Genomic DNA, 14,007 nt, shown 5'->3' on the forward strand with positions numbered 1-14,007 from the left:
CCCTGCCCTCTCCAAGGACTGGATGTCCCACTCCCTCATAAATTTTTCAGTCAACAAATTCTTCCTTTTACTGAAGCCAGTTTCAGTTGAATTTCCATCACCTGAAACTAAAGCATGTTGACATCAAAGACCTTATTATAGGTCTATAAAGTATGAGGTAGGAAATGACAATGACAGTGGAAAGGTAGGCAAGGCCCAATTCATGAGGAGCCTATATGCCATATGAAGAAGTTTCACCTTTATCTTTTGTGCACAAGGGAGCTGGGAGTCAGGGGTAACAGGACTGGAGTTACATTTTAGCAGTATCACTTTGGCTTTTGGATAGAGAATAGATTCAATGTTGAGGGAAGGCAAGAAGCTCTGGACAGATACTACATATTACTCATCTTCCCAAGGAACCAAAGTCCTACCTAGAGTCCTGCTTCCAGACTTTAATTGCTACTAACCACTAGCCCTTTCTGGAAAACTATACTTCTTAAGACATTGACCATTTTTTGGCCTACAACAATGCTAAAATTTTGCCAAAAACTTTGTCTCTTGACCTGCTGCTTTACCTTGGTCTTTCTTTTAGCAATTGATTAAGAATCTGCTGCCCCAAATCCTTTCCTAGCCCCAAGTGTACATTTATTTTCTTTTCCCACTGTCTAGTCCCACTGCTTATATGCACCAAAAGAAATTACATCTCATGCATTACTCAAATCAGGCTCAAATTTTTCCTTGCTATGATTTCCTCATCTGGATGGAGAGGTTTGGGTCATTTTTTAACACTGCCAAGGCTGCGGTAGGTTTCTTAACCCAAGGCAAATATTATCGCCTGGAAATTATGTCACTGAATATTTTTTTTTAATCTGAAGCCTCTGGCATTCTATGCAGGTAATCATTTATATTTCAGTTGATAGCTTTGCATAGTCTAAAATAAAAACGTTTTATGTTAGAACATTTCTATTATGTCAAGAAGCTTGTGATTCATAGCTTTGGCATGTATTTGTGAAACTAAATTTTTATAAATACAAAATAAAAGAATAACAAAGATAATAATATAATTTTAAAAAATCTTTACTGAGCACAAAGTGTGCTCCAGTTACTATGGTAGGTCATGGGGATACAGAACTTAACATGACATAGACAACACTCTTTTAATCCTCCTCTATAAGAATGAACAATGCTTAACTATAATAAATTTGGCAATTGCTAAGCTGTTATGAAGGCGTATATACATTTAATTCAGTATGAGAAAAAAAGATACAGTTGTGATGAATTCTGCTTGGGAATTTAAAGGTGTTATCCATGTCTTGAAATATGAAGAGAGGATTTCTTAGATAGCTGGTGAGTTTACCATAAACTGCACTGAATAGCTAGAGCTAAAAGTCAAGTGTAATGGATAAAACTTTAAGTCCATAAACCCTGCTCTACCAGAGATTCAATATTTCCTTATTTTTTTTAGAATTAATTTTGACTTCAAGCCGTTATTTAGCCTGTCACACAGGTGGAAATTTCAACAGAAGTCACGTTTGAAGATCCTTCCCCAGGGCAGTACCAAACTATATAGGGAATTATGCATCAATGCAGCACTGAGCAGGTTCCTCTGATCATCAGTCATTGATCAGGAAGCACACTTTCCCAGTGCACATGCTCCTTTCGGGCCCACTGACTGTTGCCTTCATGCCTTGGTTGGGGCAAAGGTATCAATAACTAACATCGGAGCCTACAGCCATTTTTCCCCCCAAATCTTGCCTTCTCCCCAAGGCACAGCCAGGAAACAGAGTCCCAAGCCTGTTATTCATGGGACCCTAAGACCTTTTCCCTTTTCATTTCAGGGAAATTTCTCTTTAGTCAGAGGGAAACGGCTTCCCCAGATGCATTCTTTTTCTCTATTCTCCCTATTAGACTCATGGCAGATTCTCCTCAATAGGCTTAATCTTTGGGGAAACAAAAGCCAAAGAGGAAATTTTCTTGACAGTAACATCTATTTTATGCTTAACCGCATTCCTCCCCTGAGGCAAGGAAGCAGAATTTTCTATCTGCTGGAATAAAAACAAAGAAAAGAAGCAAATAAAGGGAGAAAACATCTAATGTTAATTTATTTTTAAAATGTTAAAACCACAAAGCAAAGAGTGTGATTTATTTTATAGACAAGAAAGAGCCAGTCACAATATTTTGAACAAATAAGTAAATTTATAACAAATTTCTTTAGGAAAGGTGATCTGATAATTGTGTATAGACTGAGTTGCTGAGAGACTGGAGACAAAGGACCAGTTAAAAAGATACTATGAGATTAACAATTCACAAGAGTCATCAAGTGAGAGGATGAATGAGTTGGAGAACAGTAGTCCTGACTGAGGCTGGAAGATAAATAAATATGGAAAGCACAGAATTTTGCTTGATGGAAAGTATATGCTGATTCCGAAGAGAGATGGTAACCTGATCAGTGTTTCACTCCCCTCTTCTGTCCATTTTTCACCCCCCCATTTTCTGTATGTATCTCATATAATTTGATTAAATTAACTGATTCACTTAAATATTGCCTGAGCTCCTACCATAGGCTAGCACTAGGCTTGGCAAAAGTTATTAAGAGTGGGAAAACACAGAGCTTGAGACTGGAAATGCACCCTTTACAAGCAATTTCTTCTAAGGCACTTGCAGATGTCTCTTGATTGAAGAAGAACCAAAAATCAAACTTTCTACCTCAGCAGGTAGTCTGTGTCACAGAAAATAGGTAGAGAAGATACTGTCAGAATATACTACTACTTGCTAATTTAGAGAGCTGAAGGATGTGAGTAGGGCTGGTCATGAGACAGAAGATGGGCAACTTCCTTTGAGATTCCATCGCTTCTTTGGATCATCAGAATATGGAAGTAGCAGTACATATTACTCCAAGCAGAACTCCAGCTGGCAAGAGGGGCTCCTCCTAAATTAGCTTCTATCTGAGAACAGAGGTAAAGATGAAATGTATTAGGAATGGATAACAGATACCCAGCACAAAAATGGCTTGAAGTTTCTGAAAAAGTAGGATAAAGGCCTAAATAGAAGAGCTAAAACTATAAAATCCTTACAGTAAAACATAGGAGTAAATCTTGGTATCCTTAGGTTAGGCATTGGTTTCTTACACATAACACCAAAAGTACAAGCAACAGAAGAAAAACTAAATAAATCTGACTTCATCAAAAAAATTTTAAATACAAAAAAAAAACCCAACCTTTGTGGCTTCAAAGTAAAACATAAAGAAAATAAGTAGACCACTCATAGAGTAGAAGAAAATATTTTCAAGTCATGTTCTTTGATAAGATACTCATATTAAGAAAATATAAAGAAGTCTTAACAATTCAACAACAAAAAGACCGTCCAATTTTTAAATCGGCAAACTATCTGCACAAAAATTAATTCAAAGATCTACTAATGGCTAATAAACCCATGAAAAGATGCTCAAAATCTTTAGCTATTAGTAGAAATAAAAATCAATACCACAATGAGATACCACTTCAAACCAAGCCAAGTGGTTATAATAAAAGAGACAGTAACAAATGTTGTCTAGTGGTGAAACTGTAATCCTCATACATTTCTGGTGGCTATGTAAAAAGGTACATCTTGTTTGGAAAAGTTTTGCAGTTCCTCAAAATGTTAAACAGAGCTACTATATGACCAAGTAATTCCATTCCTAGATAAATATCCAAGAGAAATTAAAATATGTGTCCATGCAAAAATGTGTCACAAATATTCTTAGCAGCATTCTGCATAATAGTCAAAATAGGAAACAACCAAAATGGTAATGGATACATAAAATGTTATATCCATACAGTGAGATATTTGGCAATAAAAGAAATGAAGTACTGATGCATTCTCCAGAGCTGATAGGCCTTGAGAAAAATTTAAGCAAAACAATTCAGTAAGAAAAAACATGTTGTATTAATTCATTTAAATGAAAAGTTCAGATTAGATAAATGTATAGAAACAGAAGGTAGATTACGGGTTGCCAGGATCTGGGGAGAAGATAAAATATTAATGGTGGTGACTGCTAATGAGCATGGTTTTTTGGAGGGGCAGTGATGAAATCTTCTAAAATTGATTGTGATCATGGTTGCACAACTCTGTGAACATATTAAATAGCATTGAATTCCACACTTTCAATGAGTGAAATTTATGGTACATGAATTATATCTTCATCAAGCTATCCAAAAAAGGAAGAAGAAGCCAACTCTTGGCACTACCATCCAATATTATACTGCGGGTTTTAGCCAATGCTAGAAATAACCATTGTGATTCTGGAAAGGAAAACACATGAATCAAATGAATAATTCTGTGGAGTAAAACTATAATTATACAAAAATCAAATAATTTTCTTTAAGTCATCTATTACCACTAAAAATAAGTAGATAAATAAAATGGTACAAGATTCCTAAATTGGAATATGGCATGCCCCAGGAGAGGAAATCTTGACTTTGCTAAGATTCAAATTATTTCCAAAGCCATGAGCCGGTAACTACAACCTAATCAAAATACCAATAAAACTTATTTGGTTCTTAACAGAATCTTCTAAAGGTCATATGAGATTAGAAGTAAATTTCAATATTTTATTACATATTTTGTATTAATTTCTAAAATAAACATTTTTGTGTGCTAGAGGAATTTTAAATGTTAAAATATGTTAATATATATTTAATTAGAATCCCAAAAGGAAAAAGTGAAGAGAATAACATATAAGTATTATTTGAACTACTTGAAAGAGATCAAGTCTGTGGTTCTTCCAAAAGTCATGAAAGACATTAATCTACATATGCAAGTAACCCAAGGAGCCCAAAGCAGGATAGCTTAAATAATATATTTAAATACATTTTAGAAAACCAAAAACTGAAAAAAAGACAAACAGAATACTTCAACATAACCAAGGATAAAAAGAGAAAAACCTTCAAAGAAGCAAAAATTAGACTAAGATCTGACCTTTTGATAGAAAAATGGAAACCAGCCAATCTGTAATAGTTTACTCAACAAAGATATCCTTCAAAGAATAAGGATGAAATGAAAACATTTTTGTACAAAAACTGACAGAATTCAACAGTAGACACACACACATGCATACACACACATATATACACACACATATATGTACACACATACAGTTATCATATGTGTATATACCAATATAATATATACAAACACATTCATATAGAGAGGTTATTTTTCAGGCAGAAGGGAAATGATTCCAGGTATATAGTTGGAGATTAAGGTGGGGATAAAGAGTAATGAATGTTTAAAATAAATGAATACATGTCAATGGCGGCTAAGTTTTTAAACTCATAATAATTCTTCATGTCGTACTGAATAGTAAATAAATAGGGAGTGGGTAGAAGATTTTTAAATATTCTAATGTTTCTAATGCCCTCATCTTCTTCCAAAGTCCTGGAGTAGATAAGGTATCAATGAACATAAAACACTGATAAATCAAAGATGTATGTCATAAACTGTATGGTAATAAAATTGTTTAATAAATATATATAATCCCCAAACTAACAGAGACGGAAAAAATAAGAAATGATATTTTTAATTATTTGATCTACCTAAAAGAAATAGCAAGACCAGTGGAAGAGAAACTTAGAGCAATAAGGACAAATACAAATCATAGTACAAGATGGCAGATATATGCTCAAATATATCAGTAACTGAACTATAAATATATATGCTTGAGATGCTATAATAAAAAACACAGATTTTCAGTATTAGGTAAAAATGCAAAAAAAAAAGTAAAAATGCAAATGTTATTTTAACTAAAACAATAACAGCAAAAACACCAAGAAAATTAATTTTTTAGAAGTCACATTTTAATAATATTAAATATACCATATACCTAAGTATAAATGTGACTAAGTATGTGTAAGACCTCTATATGGAAATTACTAAACTATCATTCTGAGCAATCAATGAAGATTTAAATACCTGAAGGGGGTACTAGTCAGGGTCCTCCAGAGAAATAAAACCAATAGGACAGGGGTGGGGAAGGTGGATGGTGCGCTGTTAAGTCCCACAGTCTGAAGGTTTGAGAACCACGAGCTCCAAGGACCAAGGGCAGAGGAAGATGAATATCCCAGCTCAAGAAGAAATAGGAAATTCTGTCAAATTGTCTTTCCTCTGCCTTTCTGTTCTCGTAGACTCAGTGGATTGGCTACTGCCTGCCCACATTGGTGAGGGTGGATCTCCTCAGTCTACTGATTCAGATGCTGATCTCTTATTGAAACACCGTCACAGACACACCTAGAAATAATGTTTTACTATCTGGGCATCCCTTAGCCCGGCCAAGTTGACTTATAATTAACTGCCACAGAGGGATATACTATATTTATGGATTAAAACACTCAATTATGTGAGCATATCTGTTTTCTACAAGTTACTCTATAGACTTAACTAATAAAATTTTAATTTTGTTGAACTTGACAAACTAACTCTAAAATGTACATGGGGATGCAAAGGTGCAGGCATCACTAAGATGATGTTAATGAACAAGGTAGGTAAACTTGTTTTACTAGATATCGAAAGTTATTTATAAAATGACTAATTGCAGTGCCTGGGAGGTTCAGTCGGTTAACTGTCCGACTCTTGATTTTGGCTCAGGTTGTGATCTCGGGGTTGTGAGACTGAGCCACGCATGGGGCTCCATGCTCAACATGGTCATGAGATCAAGCCCTGCTCTGGCTCCACGCTGAGCTTGGGATCTGCTTAAGACTCTCTCCCTCTCCCTCTGCCCCTCCCCACCACTCTCTCTCTCAAAAGCAGTAATCTTTTTTTTTTTTTTTAAAGGATCTTTACTTCTCATTTAGGGCTATTATATGCTATTTATTTTTTTAAAATTTTTAATTATGTTATGTTAGTCACCATATAGTACATCCTTAGTTTTTGATGTAGTGTTCCATGATTCATTGTTTGCGTATATAACACCCAGTGCTCCATGCAATACATGCCCTCCTTAATACCCATCACCGGCCCAGCCCAACCCCCCACTCCCCTCCCCTCTGAAACTCTCAGTTTGTTTCCCAGAGTCCGTAGTCTCTCGTGGTTCATTCCCCCTTCTCTTAAACCCCCCTTCATTCTTCCCTTCCTTATACTATTTATTTTTAGCTACCTGCACGCATTACTAAGTAGTAGTGACTGTAGTAGAATTAGTTTAAAATTACTAGAGGATCCTGGATAAGATTTAAACCAGTAAGCAGTACTTGATGATCGACTGATATAATTCTTTGAAGATTAAGGAGGCAATGAATTAACCCTGGTTTCCATCCCTCGACTTGAGAAATAAGCTCTATAACCTAAAAGGCACCACGATAAGTCAAATTGCTATCATCTCACCATACGTTCTGGCAACAGGAGGCCCCACCACCCATTCTTTGATCTTGGTTGCAACAGGCTCCTCACTGGATGGAGAAGTGTTTGTTTCGACTCCCAGCCCCATGATTTTTACCCTGGTCTGAAAGCCTCATTGTTAGTCCCTGGTCGCTTTCCTCTGTTCTTGCTCTCACAGGCTCTTTAGCCTCTACAACTTAATGAAACTCATTTCATTCCAACTTGACATCCCTGAGTTACAGCTATAAGCCCTGGGAGGTGCTAAAATGAACATAATATTTATTATCCAAACAGGGACACTTGTGAGGGGAAAAGGGGTTATTATGAATTTGTGGGAAGTATTCCATCCCCATTAACATAAATTCTAAGCTAGAAACTGTGAAGAGGGCTTCCTGGTTATATCTCATGATTCTATTTCATAGACAAAACCTAAGTCGTCTTCTTTTTTTTTTTTTTTTTTGCAAACTAGGTTCAGAAGCACTAAGTAGTTAAACAATTCACTGTGAAAACATAGCAAAGCAGAGGTCACCCACAAATGCTGAATGAACTTGCCTATTTGAAAAAGTGGCAGAATGGCCTGATGCAAGACACCTACTGGTAAAATTACGACTATTTTTGAGCTCAAAACAACATATATCACATGTCTGACCAAATGAAAGCTAAAGGATTTAAGGGCATGCAAAATGGTAGCAATCCTGCTTATTGTGGCATCCAGTGAAAATGTCCAAGTACCTCATTGTAAGTTGCTTTTCCTTTGAAAAGTGTATAAACTAGAAAGTTGTCAATAACATTGTATTAGTGAAGCTATCCAGTCAGCTGCATGTAATTGAGACAGAGAACAGTGTCTGAAACTAGATCAAGCTTCTTTTTCCTATATTTCAAAGTCTGACCTGGAAACATGTGTCTGCTCCATGAGATGCTGAGTTGTTATGCATGCCTGATGTCCATAGTATCAGGCCCTTAACTCCTTCCATCTTGTTCTGTCTACTCTGGGGTATTTTCCTTCTTTGCCTGGCTGAGCTCTAAAATGACTCTTCTTTTTGTGTTCTATTCTAACAAAAAGGAAACTGAAGCAAAGGTACACTCATTCCCTTCAATGACACAATCCAGAAGTTGTAACTTCAACTTCTATCCCACTGGTCAGAACTTGGTAGTATGGTTGAATGCTGCTACAAAAGAGGCTGGAAAATGTAGTCTTTTCTTGGTGGGCATGGACCCAACTATAAATTCCATTATGTTAGGAAAAGGGGGGAATGAATATTGAGGAATCAGCTGTCATTAACTTCCATAGTCTCCTTTTCTGCATTTACTCTATGTAATATGAAATAAGCATTAACAATGCTCATTCATGTTCCCCAGGAGCATGAAGTCTAGGACGGGAAAACATGCAGGCTTTCAAGCATGGTCTGTGGTAGAATGTGATAAATAATTTTTCTTAGGAAGAAACTAAAAGATAATACTATAAGCACAGGGAACATACGAAGTGGAAATCAATTCTGGTTGGGAAACTGGGTAGACTTTATGCAATTGCATTTGAGTAGGTGCTGAGAAAATAAAAACTAATTATTAATACGTGGAGACTTGGAATGAGGAAATTTCAAGGAGAAAATATAGGAAGAGAGAAGTTGCTTTGGTAGAAAAATACAGGGGGGGATTTAGTTTGGCAAGAGAGTAGGTTCCATTCATCCTTTCAGAATATCTATTTGTGCTGAATTCTTATTTATTCAATATTCTTATTTATTCATGGATGCATCAAATATTATTGACCACCTACTATGTGCTATCCTGTGCTCATTAACCCTGGGGATATTGGTAGAATCTCTGCCCACAGGGGATTTATGATACAGTACAGAAAGCAAACAATAATCAGATATTCACACTAGAAAATTATCACAATTATTATGTTGGGTGTTATTATACAGAGTATTGGGGAACGAATTTAGAAAAAGTCTCATTGAGAAAGCCATAGTTAACGGGGGACTGTAAGCATGAGTAAGTTAGTGTTAGGGTGTGTACATTAGTGAAGGGTGTCCCACACAACACATAAGAATATGGGAGGAGTGTGGCATGTCAAAGAAATTGAAAGATATTAGAGATTTGGCAGACATCCAATCATGTGTGATCTTCTAAGCCAGGTTTTGCATTTGGTACTTTATCCTGAGGTCAGTGGGAAATCACCAAAATGTTCTGAGTAAGGAAATGATATGAGTTAATTAATTTTTGTAAGAAAATCACTATGACAGTAGTGTGAAGAATGTGATCTATAATGCTCCTGGCACTGTGGGGCTAAAAAGAGGAAAAGATGGTTGAGATCAGATCAGGGAGGGGCTTGAAAGCCATATGTAGAATTATGGACTTTATTCTGGGGTCAGTGGGGAAACACTGATTACATGAATTTGATTGATTGTCTAACCTGTTCTCTTCAAAATTCAAGCTTTAGTATCTCATTTTCTTCTTACAAACTCCAGAAAATTAAGTTTAGATTAGAACTGCTGGCAGATACTTGATCCAATGGGCACTTGCAAACATTATTCTGATGACAGTTCATATGTGAAGAACCACCAGTCAGAACTGTTCCCCTTCATAACTTGGTAAGGTGGAGGGGACCTTCGGGGCGGACTGAAAGCAAGGCAGCGATAACACTTTTAGGCAGCAGATAAGACAAATGGCTGGCTGCTGGCAGATGTTAAGTGGCAAATCAGCTTAATTCACAACTAAGAAAGCAGAAGGCTATAAAGGAAAGAGAGTATCAGCTAGTTGGCCATATTTCTGCATGCTGCACAATGAAAGAGGTGGCTGCACTTAGGCATCAGAGGCTCCTATTAATACAAGGAGTTCTTGTAATTTTGCAAGATGAATAACACTGAATTCTATCATTATAACCTCTCTACCTACTTTTATGTAATTTTTGATTTTGAAACATCCAGCCATTGACCCAAAGGGAACTTATCTTGAAATTAACACTTCAGCTTCTACTTTTCTATTGATGATCTGTATATAGAATAATATAAGGGTCTAGGGACTTTGTTTCCTGTGTAGTAGGATGAATTGTCTACACCTCCCCCCTCCCCACACCTTGAACAGGAGGCAAGGCAAGATACAGGGAAAGGAGCTTTATAAATTCCCACCATCTGGTCCCAATATTTGGACCTGCTTTGGGATGCTTATCTGATCCATCAGTAAATGCAGTGTTTAAACATGCATCTGTGTTAGCATCTGTAAGGTCTACAAAAGCCCCATGTGGCAGTACAGAGGAAAGGGGCAGTGCATAATACTTCATCACCCAGTGGGGCTACAAGAAGATACAGGGGTTGTGGGCAAGAAGTTGGAGTAGTCTTCGGAAGAGCAGATGATGTCCAAGATCATAAGAACCAGAAGGATCATTTCTCCCCATGTCCAACAGAAAAGAGCTTAAGATTTAATAGTTCTAATGGCGTAACCACATATAGTGTAAATATAGAGAGGTTTCAGCTTGGCATTTTTGTCTGTAACAACTCAAAACTGTCCACGTGAACATCGATAAACCATAAAATTCCAGAGGTGTAATAGAACAAAACGTTTCGAAGAGCAAATTAAGTACAAGGCAGAACAACTGGGCTAAGGTACAAGCTGCACCTAGAAAAAGGGATCTGATTCTCTGTACGTCACACAAGAACACTCACATTCTTTTTATGGTGTGCCTTGCATTAGACGGAGCTTAAGCGCATAGGTCAGGGGCAACTACTCTTTAACACCCCACACATCACAATCCGATGTGCGAGTGTGTGCGTGCTGTGCCTGCAGTGTATGTGCTGGGGGGACAGGAGGGGTTACAGCGAGAAACAGAACTTGCTTAGATATTGTTTGTAATGAATGATTGCATTTTTTTTTCTGTTCCACTGAGGAGTTATGCTGATACAGGCTGAGTTTGGTTAATATGAGATGGAATTTTTAAAAAGGAAAATAAAAGAACCAGCTTGATTTTTAGTTAATTTTACTTCCTTAAAAAACCATACTTCTGAGTTAGAGACATCAGAGCATTATTAAAATTCACCATTTTATTCTTTTCTACTTGAAACTCTTTTTCCTTTCATAGGAGGATCTCACAACTGAATATACCCATTTTAGTACTGTAAAATATTCAAGCTTTTTAATGTGGTGGTTAAATAGAAGGTTTTTAAAAATACCTTAATGAATAATTTTGGTTTCCTTACTGAATAGCTTCTGCTAACTAAACATGCAATCTATGTGTTCCTTTTGATTTTTGAGAAAATTGCCCAGGTTTGGTTTCCTAGGAAATAGTTCTCTGTCATGGAGGAATGAATTCGGACTGATTAGCTGCTTCACTTATTCATCCTATCATTTTGGCACAGGACTGCACGGTCCACTGTGATGAGAGATGTGTTGGTATGGAGGAATCGTGTTCATTTAGCTGACAGACCTCAGGATGACTGGAATACAAACCAGACAGAAACGGGTTGTAGAACGGACTTGTCCACTTACCAGTTGTGTGACCTTAAGCAAGTCACTTTAACTCTCTTAAACATTAGTCTCGTATCTGTAAAATGAAAGGGAGGGCTTCCCAACCCACCTGCCTAAGAGAGTTGCCGCTGAGATAATGGATGCGACAGTGCTATAGTAACAGGAAAATTATGAACTAATATTACCTCACCTTACGGTACGTGAGACCCTGAGGTGCAAACATGAGGACTCCCCATTTCTAATCTCGTGCAACATCTAGTCTAGTGAGGCAGTGAGTCACATCACTCCAGGCGATGGGCGCAGTGTGGGTGCCAGCACAGAGCAGTAGAAGGCTCAGCAGGGGGAACAAAGTGGTAGGGGGTAAGGAAAGTCAGGAAGGCAATGTGGAGGCAGAAAACACGGAACTAAGTGTTGGCACTCAAGTTACTGTAGGTGTTTACCCGCAGATGGGATAAAATAAGGAAAACCAGAAAACAACAAGGCATGGGAGGGACAATAACAAAGAGTCTGGAGTACAAAATGTGAGGCAGTGCAGCCCCGGAGGGAGAAAGGGACCAGACCAGGATAACTTTTCTTTTTTTTTTTTCTTTTTTTTTTTTTATAATTAATTTTATTTTATTATATTATGTTAATCACCATACAGTACATCCCCTGATTCTGATGTAAAGTTTGATGCTTCATTAGTTGCGTATAACACCCAGTGCACCATGCAATACGTGCCCTCCTTACTACCCATCACCAGTCTATCCCATTCCCCCACCCCCTCCCCTCTGAAGTCTTCAGTTTGTTTCTCATAGTCCATAGTCTCTCATGTTTCATTCCCCCTTCTGATTACCCCCCTTTTCTTTATCCCTTTCTTCCCCTACCGATCATCCTAGTTCTTATGTTCCATAGATGAGAGAAATCATATGATAATTGTCTTTCTCTGCTTGACTTATTTCACTTAGCATTATCTCCTCCAGTGCCGTCCATGTTGCAGCAAATGTTGAGAATTCGTTCTTTCTGATAGCTGAGTAATATTCCATTGTATATATGGACCACAGCTTCTTAATCCAGTCATCTGTTGAAGGGCATCTCGGCTCCTTCCATGATTTGGCTATTGTGGACAATGCAGCTATGAACATTGGGGTGCATATGGCCCTTCTCTTTACTACGTCTGTATCTTTGGGGTAAACACCCAGTAGTGCAATGGCTGGGTCATAGGGTAGTTCAATTTTTAACTTTTTAAGGGACCTCCACACTGTTTTCCAGAGTGGCTGTACCAACTTGCATTCCCACCAACAATGTAGGAGGGATCCCCTTTCTCCACATCCTCTCCAACAATTGTTGTTTCTTGCCTTGTCTATCTTTGCCATTCTAACTGGCGTAAGGTGGTATCTCAGTGTGGTTTTGATTTGAATTTCCCTGATGGCTAATGATTTTGAACATTTTTTCATGTGTCTGTTAGCCATTTGTATGTCTTCATTGGAAAAGTGTCTGTTCATATCTTCTGCCCATTTTATGATTTGTTTATTTGTTTCTCGTGTATTGAGTTTGAGAAGTTCTTTGTAGATCTTGGATACCAGTCCTTTATCTGTGGTGTCCTTTGCAAATATATTCTCCCATTCCGTGGGCTGTCTCTTAGTTTTTTTGACTGTTTCCTTGGCTGTGCAGAAGCTCTTTATCCTGATAAAGTCCCATAAGTTCATTTTATCTTTTATTTCTCTTGCCTTTGGCGATGTGTCGTGAAAAAGGTTGCTCTGGCCGATGTCATAGAAGTTGTTGCCTATGTTCTCCTCTAGAATTTTGATGGATTCCTGTCTCACATTGAGGTCTTTCATCCATTTGGAGTTTATTTTTGTGTATGGTGTGAGAGAGTGGTCAAGTTTCATTCTTTTGCATGTAGCTGTCCAATTTTCCCAGCACCATTTATTGAAGAGACTGTCTTTTTTCCACCGGATGTTTTTTCCTGCTTTATCAAAGATTAGTTGCCCAAAGAGCCGAGGGTCCATTTCTGGGTTCTCTATTCTGTTCCATTGGTCGATGTGTCTGTTTTTGTGCCAGTACCATGCTGTCTTTGTGATCACAGCTTTGTAGTACAGCTCGAAATCCGGCATTGTGATGCCCCCAGCTTTGTTTTTCCTTTTCAACAGTTCCTTGGAGATTCGGGGCCTTTTCTGGTTCCATACAAATTTAAGGACTATTTGTTCCAGTTCTTTGAAAAATGTCCTCGGTATTTTG

General features: G+C 37.5%; 1 long non-coding RNA gene across 1 annotated transcript in view; it reads right to left on the reverse strand.

Annotated features, from left to right (window-relative positions):
* Positions 1-2,055: 2,055 nt before the first annotated feature.
* Positions 2,056-14,007, reverse strand: part of LOC117797498 — a 123,176-nt gene continuing 111,224 nt past the window's right edge. The window contains exon 4 of the long non-coding RNA XR_004622512.1: positions 2,056-2,924. This is a non-coding gene — a long non-coding RNA (uncharacterized LOC117797498). The remainder of the gene's footprint in view (positions 2,925-14,007) is intronic.

Source organism: Ailuropoda melanoleuca, chromosome X (assembly GCF_002007445.2).
Source record: "Ailuropoda melanoleuca isolate Jingjing chromosome X, ASM200744v2, whole genome shotgun sequence".
Lineage (NCBI taxonomy): Eukaryota > Metazoa > Chordata > Mammalia > Carnivora > Ursidae > Ailuropoda > Ailuropoda melanoleuca.